Source organism: Belonocnema kinseyi, chromosome 7 (genome assembly GCF_010883055.1).
Source record: "Belonocnema kinseyi isolate 2016_QV_RU_SX_M_011 chromosome 7, B_treatae_v1, whole genome shotgun sequence".
NCBI classification, from domain to species: domain Eukaryota; kingdom Metazoa; phylum Arthropoda; class Insecta; order Hymenoptera; family Cynipidae; genus Belonocnema; species Belonocnema kinseyi.
The window spans coordinates 43,749,504-43,767,060 of NC_046663.1; the positions used below are offsets into that span (position 1 = coordinate 43,749,504).

At 25.0% G+C, this 17,557-nt stretch overlaps 2 protein-coding genes across 3 annotated transcripts in view; both read right to left on the reverse strand.

Annotated features, from left to right (window-relative positions):
- LOC117176999 (glutamate receptor 1-like) overlaps nucleotides 1-17,557 on the reverse strand; it is a 176,419-nt gene that overhangs the window by 123,042 nt on the left and 35,820 nt on the right. The gene's annotated exons all lie outside the window — the stretch shown is intronic.
- The window catches only part of LOC117177000 (facilitated trehalose transporter Tret1-like), a 24,205-nt gene that overhangs the window by 5,660 nt on the left and 988 nt on the right, over nucleotides 1-17,557 (reverse strand). Inside the window, exon 1 of one of the 2 annotated variants that reach the window (XM_033367446.1) lies at nucleotides 13,727-13,794. The exons of the other annotated variant lie outside the window; for it this stretch is intronic. The gene's annotated coding sequence lies outside the window, so the exon portion shown is untranslated. Of the gene's footprint in view, nucleotides 1-13,726; nucleotides 13,795-17,557 lie in introns of those variants that run through there. 2 annotated transcript variants of the gene reach the window in all.

A 17,557-nucleotide genomic window follows, 5' to 3' on the forward strand; every position in this document is an offset into this window, starting at 1 on the left:
ACCTAGTTTTGATTGCGACAAATATTTCCTGCTGATTTCTTTACAGAAATTTCCAGGGCAAACTTTTTCTTCGTTACTCCATGAAAAAACGTGATTTGGTTCATATTGTTTTTGAAATGCTGTGTAGTTATGGAAAACAGATCTATATGATGCATTCGGTCTGGGAAATTCCGATCCCGAATTCTCGTCATCTGATGAATCATCTCCATCAGAGCCAGAGTAATCTGGATTTGGTATGATGATACGTTCATCATTTTCATCGGAATCCCATTCCGATTCCGAGTTTGTTGCAATTTTTGAGGCTTTACGCTTTGGCATTTTTTTTGCTGGGTGTACTCGAAAATTCACAGGATGACAATGCGGTGAAGGTGTGGTTTGATGTCAGAGTGCAATAAAGGTTACGGAGTCGTTGGAAATTTTTTATTGAAAAACTATGCGCTTTTCGGAAAATTTTTCATGTTTTCACAAAAATTTTGCAATTAAGACGCCATTTTGAAAATGCTAAAACGAAAAATCGATCTTTGAACCATGGATTCTCAAAGTTTAGACATTTATTCCACCGGTTAGTGAGATTCCAGGTTAATTACAGACTCGAAAAGCTTTGGAAAATGGGTCACAAAAAAAAATAGGCACGAAAAATCACATTTTTTTTTGTTTAAACTGCATTTTGGGATAATAAACAAATTTTTTGAGGAATTTCATTGGCATCGTCGGAAAGAGGAGGTCTTATGCAATAAAAATATATGTGTCTCAATTTTATCTAGTGTCGAAGAGTATTAGTTATTGGCCGTTGAAAAGCAGTGTCCCGGTAGTGGCGTTTTGGCCGTTTAAGGGTTAAACCTAAATAATAATATATAAAAGAGACTTGGACGTCATGTGACTTCCAATGCAGAACTCAATATCAACTCTAAGGTCTATTGGTATACTTTTATCAAAGTTAACATGCCTTATCTCTGAACTAGTCAATCAAAAGTATCATTTCCTGCAAATCTTTAAACGGCTATCAGTTACATTTTTTGTATCATCATGATACAAATTATGTAATGAGCCTTGGCCATGACTTGATTTGCGTAAGCTTTTTTGAACTTATGACCCACATGAATGCTGATTCATTTTTTTTAAATTAGACCTGCACTCACATTCTTGGATTAAGAAAGTTGTATTTTTTTAGCAAAAATCTAATTCTGAAGATGTTCTACCTTAAGAAAATAGTCTACATTCAAAACTTTTTTTAACCTGTTTGAATGTTGTAAATTATTTTAACTTGAAATAAGCAAAATAAGATTTTTTAAATATTGTGTGTATATAATTAGTTGCCATTTTATCCAGAAAATTTATGAAATACAAGATGAAAGCAAAACAGTAGTACTATATTATTTTAAGATTTTTAGGTTTATAAAACAAGGTTTTACATCTGTTTTTAAACTCTCTATAATTAATTTTTAATGCGAGAAGATAATGTAGAAAAACTGTTGATTACGTTATAAACAAACTATTGAAAAAAATATAAAAGCCAGTGTTTTTAAACAATTTTACAAATTCGGCATAATTAATTATATAATAATTATTATTTAAACCACTTAAATTAAAAAAATTAAGTCTGGCTTTTTTTAATAAATGAGCCTCATTTTTTATACGGAATGACCTAATTGTATAAATAATAAATAATTGTCAATTCGAAGTGTATCGTCGCAAAGAGTCATCGAAAAGCTATCCTTAGTTGATTCTTTAAAAAAGTTGATATTTAAGAAAAAGTATCTAAACAGTTAATTTGTTTCAAAAAATTATTTAAACAATTGCAGAATTTCATATTTTTTTAATTAATCATAATAGGATATTAATATCTCTCATATGTTATACAAAAACTCTGGATTTTATTAAACTAAAGATTGCCAATCCCGAGAAATAACTTTTGTTTATTAATTTAACAGATTCCAAGGAGTTTTAAAGGATTTTAACTTACTTTAGAAATTGTTTAGGATTTTATAAAGTGCCGAAACTTTTAGAGTATTTTAAAAGTTTTTGGAATGTTTTATTTGGTTTAAAAATTCTCAAAATTTTTTAAGAAATTAAAAAAAAATGACAAATTTCAAAAAATCTACAAAATACAAGATAATTTAGGAGATTTTAAAATATTTCAAATCATTTATAGGCACTGTACCTGACCCACGTATTTTTATAAAGAGAGATATGTATAAATTCCAAGAGATTTTAAAAGCGTATCATAAATAATAAAGTATTCAAAAGTTTGTATAGAATTTTATGAAATAAAAAAAAAAGATTTAAAGGGATTTCCAGAATTTTAGTAATAATAAGAATACAAAGGGATTTTACATAATACAATGTACTGTAAACGATTTCGCGGAATTCCACGAGATTTAAAAACATTTTGTAAGAATTAAGCAGATTTAAAAAATCCTAATGGATTTTAAGATATGTTAAGGCATTTTACTTGATTTTTGTGAGTTTTTATAAATTTGAAGAAATTTTAAAGAATTTCAAAGAGTTTAGGATATTTATAAAAAATCCAAGGAGTTTATGTAGACTACAAAATTTTTCATGGATTTTAAAGTTATTTTTTATTTGTTTTATTTCGAAAGATTTAAAAGGTATCCAGAAATACAATAACATTTGAAAGATTTCAAGGTATTTCAACTGATATCTAGAAAATAAATGAAATAAATTCCAACTGACTTTTAGATATTTTTAAGGATTGATACAGATTTCAGGAAATTCAACATATTTTAAAAGAAATTATAAAATTTTAATGGATTTCCCACTGATTTCAGGAAATGTTAACAAATTTCAGGGGATTATAAAGAATCTCAAAGGATACCAAACCTACTTTAGAAATGAAGTTCAAAACAAAAGAGCCTCTAATCCTTTTTTAAATTATTTGGTCCCTACCTGTTCCCTCATCAGTCAAAAACCATTGGTTACATCTATAAAAAATATACAGATATGGTCGAAGAATGGTATACTCAAAATGAATAATGATGTAAGAAAGTTAATTATAATTTTAGATAGAAGACAGGTTACCTTATAAAGAGAGGCCATTAATTAAAAATCTATATGAAGAGAAATAAATTCTGATTAAAAAAACGGAAGGTTAATATGAAAAACTAACATACCTCGCATTAATTGAAAAACGAGAATAGGTCAGCGAGAGCAAAAAATACCATAAACTACAAACAACTTTATTTAGCAAATGATGATTTAAAGAAACAGTGTATTTCATAAATAAATATTGAGAAAAATGGTATGAAAAAATATATAAATAAGAGAAAAAGCCCGACATCTCCGTTCATAACGTAAAATGGAACTTTGATGAACAGAATTTTTTTTTATAATTGATAAAATTTTGTAAAGCGGTTTGTAAAAGTCGGACAATTAATCATTTATATATCTTGGATTAAAAATATTGGAATATGTAAATTACAACTGAAGAAACTGTTATGTAATCTGAAGGGATGAAACATACCTGAAATCTTCGTCAAATAATTGAAGTATTGGTGAACTGTTTGTGAAATCTTTTTAATCTATCCGAAATATTTTCAAAATATTTTAAATCTTTGTACAACCTTTTAAATGTTTAGGAAATTATTGCATGCTTTTCAAAATATTTGAAAATATTTGTAAAACATTTAAACTATTTGTGACATTATTTAAATCTTTTAGATATCATTGAAATCTTTGTGCAATATTTGAAATCCATCTAAAATCTTTGAGAAATCATTAAAATGTTTGTGAAATCTTTAGAAATATTTGGGAAATATTAGAAATATTTGATAATATTTGTCAAATTTTTGAAATCTTGATGAAATCCTTATGACATTATTGAAATCTTTGTGCACTCTTTGAAACCTATCTAAAATTTTTGTGAAATAATTCAAATCTTTTAAATCCATCCGAAATATTTGGAATTATTGGAAAATTATTGAAATCTGCGTGAAGTCTTTCCGATATTTTAGGAAATCTGGACAAAATATTCAAAATATTTTTGAAATATTTCGTTAATTTGTGTAAAAGGATTGAAATCATTTAGGTCTTTGTGAAATCTTTTGAATCTTTCTAAAATATTTACGAAATAACTTACTTCTTCAGGAAATCATTGAAATATTTGTGAAATCTTTGAAATATTTGATTATATTTATGAAATTAATGAAACCTTTTTGAAATCCTGGGGAAATCATTGAAATATTTTGAATCTACACGAAATTTTTCATAATATTTGAACTCTTTGGAAATGTGTCCAAAATATATGAAATATATTTGAAATCTTCAATAATATTTGTGAAATTATTGAAATATTTGAAAAATAATTGTAATATTATACAAAGGTAATCTTTGAGAAATACTTGTAATATTTCAGAATATTCGTGAAATTATGGAAATCTATGTGAAATAGCGAAAAATATAGTGAAAATAGTGAAGAAAAAATTTTTGGTAAGTCACTAAAATATTTGTTAAATCTTTGTGAATTACTTGGGAATCTTTGCGAAATATTTGAAACATTTGATTAGATTTATGAAATTCTGGGAAAATAATTGAAATCTTTGTGCTCTCTTTGAAATCTCTTTGAAATTTTTCTCAAATAATTGAAATCTTTTATATCTATTCGAAATTTTTTGTGAAAAAATTTGAAATCTTTTTAATTTTTTGGAAATCATTAAATTCATTGTAAAATATGTCTGAAATCTTTTCGTAATATTTTAAATATCTTAGAAATATCTCATAATATATGTAAAGTTATTGAAATCTTTGTGCAATCTTACAAATCTATCTGTAATTTTTATAAAATATCTTTAACTATCTTTAATTAAATCTTTTCGAAATATTTGAAATATTTAACATTTTTTGGAAATTATTCAAATCTTTAGAATGTCGGATAATAATCTTAAAATTTTTCAAATCCTTGTGAAATTTTTGTGAAATCATTGACATCTCTGTTCCCTCTTTAAAATCTATCTGAAATTTTCATAAAATATTTTTAATCTATCTTGGCAAGATATTTGAAATCTATTATATCTTTGTGAAATGATTAAAATCTTCAGAAATATTTCTGAAATCTCAGCGCAATATTTTAAATATTTTAAAAATATTTAATAATATTTGTGAAATAATTGAAATTATTGAGACGTCATTGAAGTCTTTGTGAGATCCTTTAATCTATCAAAAATCTTCAAAATAATTTAAAAATCTTTGAGAAATCATTAAAATCTTCCTGCAATTCTTAAATTGTTTAAATCTGTCTAAAATATTTGCAAAATAATAGGGATTTTTTTTTCAATCTTTGGAAAATCTTAAAAATCTTTGTGCCTTTTTGGAAATCTATTTGAAATGTTTGAAATATTTATTAAATCTTTGGGAAACAATTGAAATCTTCGTGAAATCTTGCTGACATTTTTTTAAATATTTTAAAATATTTGGTAATCTTTGTGACATTATTAAAATCTTTGTCAAATCTTTGGGAATTCGTTAAAGTCATTTAGATATATTTTATATCTAACCGAAATCTGTGCTCAATATTTTTAACTCTCGGGGATATCATTAAAATCTTTGTGCACTCTTTGAAATCGATCAGAAATCTTTGCGAAATAATAAATTGAAGTATTCGTGAAATTTTTTTAATTTATCCTAGATCGTTCACAATACTTGTAAAAAATTTTAATCTTTGGAAAATCGTTCAAATCTTTGTGGAATCTTTCTGAAAATTTTCCGAAATATATCAAATATTTTTGAAATGTTTAGTAGTATCTAAGAAATTTGTGAAAACTTTGGAAAAACATTGAAGTCTTTGTGAAATCTTATAAATCTATCTGAAATCTGTGCTGAATATTTGAAAACATTGAAAAATATTTAAAATCTTTGGGAAATTATTAAATTTTTTCAACGATCTTTGAAATATATCCGTAATCTTTGTGAAATAATTAAAGCCTTTGACATTTTTTTAAATCTATCTGAATCCTTTGTAAAATATTTGGAAAATTATGTTAATCTTTGTGAAATCTTTAGTAATATGAAAAAGGCTCCTATACTTCTGAAAAAGTCAATAGGCTTCTTGAAGAATAACCAAGTGCAATTTGCAAACTAATTTCTATTTCAATTAATTTTTGTGAAACAAATTTTAGAATCACGAAGATGAGAAAATCATCTTATGAAAGCAACTTTCCTCCCTAAAAAAAACTCTTTTTTATTTATAATTTTCAAAAGCAAGGAATTTTTGTATTAGTCGAAAAGGAAGATATTATATATTAAATTTTTAATTTAATTTAACCTTAAACCATTGTGAGAGACAGCGAAATTGATGTTATTAATTTCTAAATTAAAAATGTTAATCGATAAATTAAAGGACAGTATATTCTTGATCAGATTTGAAAAATAGTTAACCTCTCGAGTTTACGGTACCAAGCTCAAGCTGGAATAAAAAATTGCTGTGAATATTGTATAACATAATTCTGCACATGTTTAGGAGTATAAGAAGATCAATGTAAACTTTTTGTATACTTTTGGACCACTAGTCCGAAGAGTAATTAATTATGGCTATCCGTAACTGCGTTGCCAGTTGACAAGAACGTCGGAGGAGGCAAAGCCGACTATGTACTAACTAGATTTCCGTTTACATATCTCCTTGTTCGCGAGCAGGTACATAACAGGGAAGGCTATCTGTACGCATATCTACTTGAACTAGTGGGGTAACATATTGCACTGATCCCTAAACTAATATTTATGGGTGACACACCAAAAAATTTATTTAAATGAGATCAAAATCCAATTTAAAATCCTATTTAACGTCAAATAATCAATTTAATTGTGTAGGATTCCTGAAGAAGGTGGGGCTTTGTTAGGTTGCCTTCTCATTTTTTTTCCTCTTTTTTATTTTTGTACAAAAAGAAGAAATTTTTTCTTTTCTCTTTCAGAAAACTGTTTATCTTTTTTAAAATTGCAACAGAAACATTTTCTGGCGCTTGTCCAAATTTGGTCGTTAGATTCTTGATTTTAGTTTCAGAAATTATGGACATTAAAATTTATTTAATTGTAAAATCCTTTTACAAAATAATAGATTGAATTTTTAACTTCTTGGGAGCTGTTTAAAAACTGCGTCACGCTCTTTTGAACACTTTTTCCAACCCATCCCAAAAATTGTCTGAAAACACGGAAAATAGGGTATATTTCACGAAAAAAGAGACTAAACGGTAATGAATTATTTTTTCAAATTAATGTATTAAATTTATAAACCAAGAACTTTTCTAGATTAAAAGATAAATTTCAATTTGAAAAATATTTTAAAATATCGAACAAAAAAATTACGCTTCAACAAAATAGTCAAATTTTGAATAGAACAAACAAACTTTAAACTGAAAAGCAGAAATAAAAAAAGAAATAACGAATAGTAATCCGAAAGTTGCATTCATAATTAATTAGTCGAATTTTCAACAAAATAGTTGGTTTTACAACTTGGTAAGACAAGTGTTCAACCAAATTTTGAAAATTTTACATACAAAAAATTAACTTTTACCACAAGCCGTTGTATTTTTAACCAAACTAATTTTTAAAAAATAGTTGAATTTTCTACCCAAAAGTTAAATTTTCAAATAAGATGTTGTTACATTAACAAACAAAGAAATAAATATTTAAAAAACGAGTTATAATTTTAGTCGAGTAGTTCAATTTTAATTTAATAAAGATTAATTCTTATCGAACAATATAATGAGTTAGTATTTTATTCAAAAAAGACATTAATTTTAAACTAAAAACTGTCCAATTGAACAAATATACGAATTTTCAAGTAGATTGGTAAATTTATAATTAAAAGGTACAAATTTTTAACAAAACAATTGCATTTTCAAGCTAAAAGCGCGTTTCTTCAGAGGCCAGTTCAATATTCGACAAAGAAATATGAATTTTTGACAAAATAGTTCAATTAAAAAAAAGGAGTTGAATTTCTACACAAATAATTTTATTATTAAGCGAATCATCAAAACTTACTAAAAAACAATGAATATCCAAACAAATAGAATTTTTTTTAAAAATAATATTCTAATTATCAACTGAACAATTGAATTTATAATCAAGTAGAAGTAATTGAACTGCGCAATTCTATTTTCGATAATGTAGTTAAATTTTCAATGAAAAGAACGATACATTGTTTATGAAAAATATAATAATTTTTTAATTTAATTAAAAGAATATTTGAATTTCATACAGATCCATTCATCCAAAAATCCGAATTTTTAACAAAAAAGTTGAAGTTTAAATAAAAACTCATGAATTCTCATTAAGGTATTTGAACTTTTACTACATAGTTGATATTTTAACCAAGAAATATGAATTGCAACCCAAAATAAAATCTTTAATTTAAAATACAACTTTAAAAAATTGAATCTGTAAACAAAAAAGTTGAATTTTAAACTAAATAGTTGAATTGTCAACTAAAATGATAAATCATAAAAAATATTAATGAAAGTATTGCTTCTTTAAGCGAAGTACGTGAATTTTCAATTAAAATAGATTAAATCTCAACGACAAATGAAATTTATATTTCAATAAAAACAAAATTTTAGTTTTTAATCAAAAACATTCAAATTCACCCGAAAATATAAGTTTTCACGAAAAATTGAATATGGTTGATATTTTAACTCTGAAAAAGATTTTAATTTAAACAAAAATCAGGTTATTTCAATCAAAAAATATGAATCTTCAACAAAATAGTTTTTTGTTAAATGGAAAAGTATAATTTTTTAGAAGTTAGTTGAAGTTTCAATTCAGAAAGATAAATTTTTAGCTTTCCACCGAACAAATATAAAACTCAATTGAAAATCCAAAAAGACAAATTTTCAACAAAATAGTTAAATTTTTAACTGCTTAGTTGTATTTTTGATCTAAATAGATGAATTTTCAACCAAATAGTTGAATTTAAGAAAAAGAAAAATTAATTATCAAACAAACAGTTGCATTTACATCCGAATATATGTACTGTAAATTATCAATAAAATAAATCAATAAAATAAATAATGAATAATTGAAAATTAATTTTTAACAAATGATTTTAATTTTCAACCAAATGTTTGAATTTGCATCTAAGAACTATCAATTTTTTGTGAGAAATAGAACAAAAGAGTGATTCCCAGTTAAAAAAATGTATTTTCAAACAAAAATTTTAAAAATAGTTTAATCTTCAACCAATAAAATAATATTTCAACCAATTACTTCAATTTTTAACCAAATTGTTTGATTTTCAAGTAAAACCTATTAATTCTCCATGAAAATTTTTACATTAGTTTTGAACTAAAACATGATTTTAATTAAATTAATTAGAGAAAGAATTAAGTAATTAAAGAAAGGGGTAAAGAGGTGAAACATTCTAAAATAAAATGACTAATTTGAGTTTTTTCATCCATTTCAACAAAAATGTATTTAGATGCATATTTCGATGTGTTCGTTTCTTCTTTTCTCAACAATTACTACTTAGCTCCATACATTGCTCATTGGATCTATTGAATGCAACTCTGATGACCTTGAGTTATTCTTGAACCGGTTTGAGCCAATTAACTTTTTTTTTAATTCCTGACTTATAGATTCCTTGTCTGTTAGATCAGAAATGATTAGAAAAGTGTATGGAAATTTGCTAAATTAATCGAGGCAAAGATATTTAGATCATTTTAGTATATTATAAAATGAATTTCTTAATTTCTTAATCTGATAATTTGTACTTCTTAAGTATTTAATAGGAAAGAGTACTACAATTATTCATGGTTTTTTTAAAAAATCTATGAACTTCATTTTCGCTATAATTTAAAAGTTTATTGATATTGACAGTCAATTTGATTAAACTAACATTATGAATCGCGCGAGTGTAGTTTTTCGATTGGAAAGAAAAAATAATTTCTAACACATATTAGAAATTTGAAATAACAATTAATTTTTTGAGGTTTTTTATTAATTATTTTTCAGGTTACAAAAATATAATTTTTCTAAAGATTCCTGAGAAAATTGAGAATATTTTTTAAACATTTGAGGTATGTCAAATAAAAATTTCAATGTAAAAGATTAACGTTTTGTTAAAAGTAATTAATTAATTCATTCATCAAGTAATATGTTAAAAATTAATTTTATTAGTTGAAAATTAAGCTATTTTTCTGCTTTTTCTTTTTTTTCAGAAAATAGAGTTTTCCAATTGAAAATTACTCTAATATTCTATTTTTGGCTAAAAATTGATAGTTTATAGTTCGGTAGTAAAGTTATCTTCTTGATTGAAAATTTAACAGATTGTTTGAAAGTTGTACAATTCGTTAAAAAATAATTTTTTTTCGAGAATTTTACAATATTCTTGAAAATGAAATGGTTTTACTGAAAATTTTAGGTAAAACTATTTGGTTGTAAATTCAACTGAGTGGTTAAAAATTTAACTAGTGTGTTGAAATTTTTTTTTTGTATTAAGAATTTATATTGCATATTTTTTTGGCATAAGTGTTAGAAATTCATCTTGCTGCATTAAGAACTAAACTTCCTTCAACATTTTTTTCACTTAAGAAATTGAACTATTATGTTGAACATTCATATTTCTTGGTTGAATTCAACTGTGTTTTATTTATAATTAAAATCTTTTATTGGTGGAAATATCAAACATATTAAATTTTTTGTTGAGAAATAATGTTTTTTTCTTCAAAATTCAGTTACTTCGTTTAAAGTAGAACTACTTTTGTTAATTTTGTCCTCGACATTTTATAATTTTCTTTGAAAATCTTTCTTGGTTAAAAATTCAACTATGTGATTATAATTCAACATATTTAGTTGAAAATTCGTCGGGTTTGATTTATGTTTTTGTTGAAGATCCATTATTTTAGTTGAAAATTCAATTAGTAGGTTTTAAATGCATGAACTCGTTTTTTTTTTATGAAATTGGTTTTACAAAATCATAACATTTATCATCTAACTATGAATGTTGCTGAAAATTTTATGAAGTTCTTAACTGACAGGACTGGAATTAAAAAAACGAAATAATAATAAACGAATAATAAAAAAATTATGAATTTTGCTAAAAGTATTTTAAAGTTTCTAACTTAAAAAATTAATATCTAAAAAAGCGAAACTTTCTGAGAAAAAATGCCTTATTAATGCATTTGTTTAGTAAATTTGTTTATAATATTACCAATAATAATCTCAAGAAGAAATTTCCTTATCGTCATATTGCTTTTATCCAATTTTTTGTCATGTAACATAAAAAACGTAAAATTATTGACAATTGTAGAAAAAAGACTTTCAACAAATAATTTGTTTAACAAAACAATTTTTGTTTATTACATAATATTGTAACATCTTCAATTTTATGCTATAAAAATTAGACGGATTCCAGAATTTTGCTGTTATTGACGAGCACCGGACTCGACTGAACTACTTAATATAAATTAATGAAAAAATAACAATTTAATTTCTAGTGAAAAGCTTCTATTTAAAAAAATTATATTCCTTTATCATGATGAACTATATAGACCAATTTTAGGAAATTATTATGGAATACAAATTACATACGAATCAAGCTACATAATTCGCAAATTATAGGATCCATCCCTCTGATTAAATTAGAGATGAATCTGAATTAGCTAGTATAATTTGTAACGCGAAACAATCAGTAATCCGTTGTAATCCTTACCTTGCTTTGAATTACACACTCTCGCGATGGAATTATGTCACTACAATAGGATTGACTTTACCTTCAGATCAATCTTTCATCAGTTGAATAATTTTTTATATAAAGCTATTAAAAATCCTCGAAAATTTACAGAAAGGAAATCAAGTTGTTTCTTCTTATAATAATTATTCCACTTTTAGGAATAAATTTAGATATTAAATTTTGAATTAAAAAACAAATTTTTCGATGAAGCAACAAATAAGCGTTAATGTATAATGAAAGTTTATTTTCCTTGTGCGTTTATTAGTGCAATTATTTTATTTACTCATAAGCAAAATAAATGTTTCAAAAACAGAATTAATGCTAATATTTTGATTGTTCATTCTTGTAATTATCGCTTAACTATTAAAAATGATTAAAAATACATTTTTATTTTTGTTTAATATAAATAAAATCTTTTTAAACGGCCGTTTGTCAGCTATTATTTTCTTAACAAAAAGTACAATTTCTTAACCTAATATTTGGAAGGTATTAAACATTAACCTAAATATTTATTTAAACTATTAGGGGGAAAAGCCTTGCAATGGAAAATATATCCATTGCAAGGCTTTTCCCCCTTTTCCCGTTTTTCCAGAATTAAAAATCAAAATTAAAGTTGACTTTTTTTGGTATAAGAAATATACTTTTAAAAGTGGTATTGTTTGTTTGAAAATTTAATTATTTTGTTTAAAATTTAACAATTTAAAAAAAACTTTATCCTTTGTAGTTGGAGATATGTTTTGGCCAAAAAAATATTCTCTTGAAAATTCAACTATTTTATGACCACTCGTCCCTTCGGGTTGAAAATTAATTTTTTTTTCATAAGAACATAATCTTTTTTAATTTAATATTTAACTGCCTGGTTTAAAATAAACTTATATCTTTAAAATTCAGATTTTTGGGCCAGCAATTAATCTATTTTAGTTATTAATATAACTACTTGATTCAAAATGAATGTAATTCGTTAAAAATTTGTATTTTTTGGTAAAAAACTGATTCTCTTGGATAAAGATTAAACTATTTGTTTGAAAATTCATGTATTTTAATTTAAAATTAAAACTGTTTCGGCTGATATATCAACTAAAACATTTTTAGTTGAAAATTAAATTTTTAAAGTTAAAAACTCAACTCTTTGGTTGAAATCTGAAATTGTCCTTGAAAATTAATTTTTTGTTAAAGTATCATAATTTTAGTGGGAAATTTATCTCTCTGGTTGAAAATAGAACTAATTTGATAAAAAGTTATTTTTTTACTAACAATTAATATTTTTAAGTGAACGTTTACTTGGTTGGTTGAAAATCCAACTTTTTTGTAAAAAATTGATCTCTCTTGAAATTTTAACTACTCCGTGAAAAATTCAGCTGTTTCATGGGCATATTTTTCAAATTTTTAAATTACACAATTTTTGTTTGTCAGAAAATTTTCAGTATCGGATATTGCATAATTCGGAAATTTTCTGGTGGGAATTTAATTATTCGGAAATGGAAAATTTTGGTGAAATTTTAAACTCTCAGGTATTTTATTATTCAAGAATTGTTCAAGAAGGTATTTTTATATTTTTCTCATTTTATAATTTCGGGAAATTTCTGTTCGTAACTTTTTTCGGGAATTTAACAGTTTCAGAATATTCATTTATTTCTTATTTTTCAGTCATCTTCTGCAATCCTTATGAATTTCATCGAATTCTTTAAAAATTAAATAAACATTAAATACATTCATAATCCAAATTTGTCAATTTTATTCATTTTTCGTCACAGTTAAGGCTAGAAATGATTTACTTTTGGTCATTTTTTATTTTTCTAAAGTAAATAGTGATGTCACAGCACTAAAAAATGTAAAAATTGATAAAAAAAGATTATTTTATTTCGTTTGTAAAACATGCTTTATTAGTAATGTCACAAGAGTACAATGTTGGTGATTAAATATTAATATTTATAAATAAAAAAGCAGTCTGGGCAAAATCAGTTATAAGTAATGGAATTTAAAAAAGAACTTTTATAGCCGCCCGGAGGAAAGCCCTAATTACCATTTGTATAATACAATAACATATTTTACCGTTTATTTAGTTGTCAAGTAGAAAAATCCATTTGAAGAAAGCAGTCGTTTTTTTATTTTAATGTTTATGACCACCAGACGAAGCGGAAACTTGTTTCGAAATGTTTTTTTTCGCCATCAATGCATACGGCGATCCTTCAACTACAAGACTAATGAAGATTGTGTTCTTTGAAACTTAAAATGTGAAAGAATAAGCCGCGATGGGTAATAAGGCTGTTTGAAACAAAGCGATTACATAATCTTTACATTGAAACTCTTGATTCGCGGTAATAACCTAATTGTGACTTTATAGTACTTCTTACATTTTCCCTCAAATTTGGTGAAATACTTAAAAAAAATTTTTTTTTTGAAATTTTCTAGATACTGTGTCTATATATCTCAAATTTTTACAAGACTTTTTAAATTTTCTCGAGCAGCATATGAAAATTATATTATATAAACTAAAAGAAAAATATTAAATACATAATTATTCCAAATTTTTATTTTTTATTAAAACTTTTTTTTTCTTTTAAATTATAATTTGTCTATAATATATAATATATGATTCCATGTAGCTCTTTTCACCTTTTTCTTTGGAGTTTAAAAAAATTTGTAAATCATCATTTCCAAATAAGGAATTTTAATTCTGAAAACTTATTTCAAAAAGATAAAATTTAAAATGTAAACAATTGTTTGATAAGAAAAGCGACAATATTCCGTCCTTGACGTTTTGAAGACTTTTTTAAACAAATGTCAAAAGTATTCTTTTTATAATCCCTTTAAAATATCTTGTAAAATTATATTTATTTGTCTATTATCAAGGATTAACAAGTTTCTGCACTATAAATTTAGTCAATCATGGTTTGCATATAAGTAATTCTATCTGATGTTAAACTCTATTTATGAACGTTTCTAAACTAGATTTTTAAAGATTTTGAATAATTATATAAAATTTCAAAAATAATAAAAAAGTTAAAAAAATTCATTTTGAAAAAATAATTAAAAAGATTACAAATAGTAACAAAATATTTCTAAAAATGTAAAAAAAGAATCGGAAATTCTTTAAAACGATTTCTGGAATAATTGGAGTCAGTTTAAATTATATTTAACCATCAGAAGCCATACCCCTCTCCACTAACATAAAGGCCATACAGGTGCAAATCTGCGTTTTAGGATTTTAATAGATTTTACAGTCTTTTAATTTTAATTTAAATAACAATAAAAATTTATAATTTCAGGGTAAAATTTCTTCAGGAATATTAATATTTTATTAATTAAACAGTTAAACTGAATTATCACATTAAATGTAACAATTTTTAAATGAACCTTTTTAGCGAGATAGGGACATTTGAAATTTTTGCGTGACCGATTTTCACCAGTAAGGCCTCTGAGGGTTGAGAAATTTTGCAGAAAATAAAAATATTTTAAAACTTCGAGAAATTTATAAACCATCATAAAACATTCTTAAATCTTCTCTTAGAGTCAAGAATATTATCAATATAATTTAAAAGTCCATTATTTGATTAAAATATCATTATTAATCGCGCGCGTGTAGTTTAATTATTGATTAATTTGTTAATTTTATTTATTTACTCCTTTTAAAATAAATTTTTTAAAAACCTACCCTCTATACTCTTTATGTCTACCCCCTAGTGACTTTCTTATAAAAAAAAAATTAGTAATTTTTTTAATTGGTGGAATATCTACAATTCTAGCGAAAATTAAAATTCATTTTCTATTTTTAAAATTTTATTTATAAGGAAATATTTTTGTAAAAAGATTTCAAAGACATTTCAAATCATTTCCTCATATTTTGGAGAATAATGTAGAAGTTTTTAGTGCCAAATTATTCAATTATGCAGCATTACACAATAAAAGTAAACAATGCAAATAAGTTTAAGCAAGGCGTAGAAGTTTTTGAAACGTAAAAAATAATATTAAACTTAAAATGATTTTAACAAATTCAATACAAATCTACATTTTTGAAGATTTCAAACAAAATACTTAGAATCTTTTTAAGAACTTTGTCCATTTTTCACATATAGTAACCTAATAATTAATTAAGTTTCGCCAAAAAATATATTTTTAAACAAACCATTACTGTTTTTTTCTGACATTTTTTATTGTTTGTCCACTTTACACGCAGTGAAATAATAATTAATGCAAGGTACCAAAAATAGTTGTTTCACCAATTTATTAGTGTTTATAACTAATTTCTCTTTGATAACAGCTGAAAATTTTTTTTTTCTGAAATATTTAATTTTGATTTATCTTTTTAGTTATCAATAATTAATGGATCGCATTAAATGTAAATTTCTCTTGAAGAAGTTACGGTAGCCTTTTGTTCATCTTAATATCAATATTCAATCTTTATTTCTAACGTGCATTAGTTATTAACTCACTAAGTACAAAACCGAAAAAAAATGAAAAAATTTGGAAAAAACTCCAATTTTTCAGTAATCATGTAAGGAAATTTAATTATAAAATGTAATAAATTGTCTGAACAATTATGTTTCTTAACTCGCAATTATTATTACTTTATTAAGTAAATGAAAAGTTGAAAAAAGTGGAAAATTTCAGAAGAAAGGGCAGCTCTCTAGCTCTACTACAGAAGAAGGTATTTTCTAATAATAATAATTTGTTTAGGCAATTATGTTCATAAAATTTCAATCATTATTACCAAACTTTAGGTGAAGAGTGGACAAAAAGTTTAATACTTCAGACAAAACTGCAACTTTCTAACATTATTCAATGATGATGTTATTTAAAATAATAAATTATTTAAGCAATTAATTTTGTGAACTTCAACTATTTTCCTCACTTTTTAAATATTGGATAAAAAGTGTAAAATTAAAAAGAAACTGCAGTTTTCTACCAATATTTTAAAGAAAATTATTTAAAACAATAACGAATTGTTAAAAAATTTGTATTCGTTAGCAATTATTAAGTATTACCTCACTCCACTTAAAAATTGAACAAAAAGTGGGACATTTTAGAAAAAACCTCGACTTTCTAACTCTATTCTGAGATCAAATTTCTAAAAGCAATAATAAATTGTCTAAAAAATTTATGTAAACAATGGACAAGTGTTTAAGAATGGCTCTCTTCGACGAAGAGGGTGTGGATCTCGAAACAGTAAGGGTACGAAGGTTAGCGTTCGCAGATCATAAGGTTGTTACGGCAGAGTCTATCGAAGACCTACAAAGAATGTTGAATAAACTAGATGCAAGCATGAAGAGCATGGGCCTCAAAATTAACGCAAATAAAACAAAAACTATGGTGTTCGAAGGAAATAGTGAGAAAACGCTATGCAATATTTTATTAAATGATGAGAGAATTGAACAAGTTGATAAGTTCGTATACCTTGGTAGCTTATTTACTAGGGACGGGAAGATAGATGAGGAATTAGATAGACGAATGAATGAAGGTAAGAAGGTTATTGGTAGAGCAGGTCCCCTTATCAGAAGTAAAAATATATCAAATAAAGCTAAAATGGCAATACATAATGCTCTATTTATACCGACTGTACTATACGGTAGCGAGACATGGACTTATCAAGTAAAAGATAAGAGTAAAATTAACGCAATTGGCATGAGATTCATGCGCATAATAAGCGGGAAATCCCTAATGGACAAAGTAAGTAACGAGATAATTCTAAAAGAATGTGGCGCAGAAGAGACGCTAGTAGACACATGGGAAAGAAATCGGTTAAGATGGTTCGGACATGCTGAGAGAATGCCAAATGAACGGCTAACAAAACAAGTGTATCAAGGTAAAGTAAATGGCAACGTGCCCAGAGGTAGACCGCGGAAAGAATGGTTAGAATGTGTGAATGAGACCCTACTTAGAAGA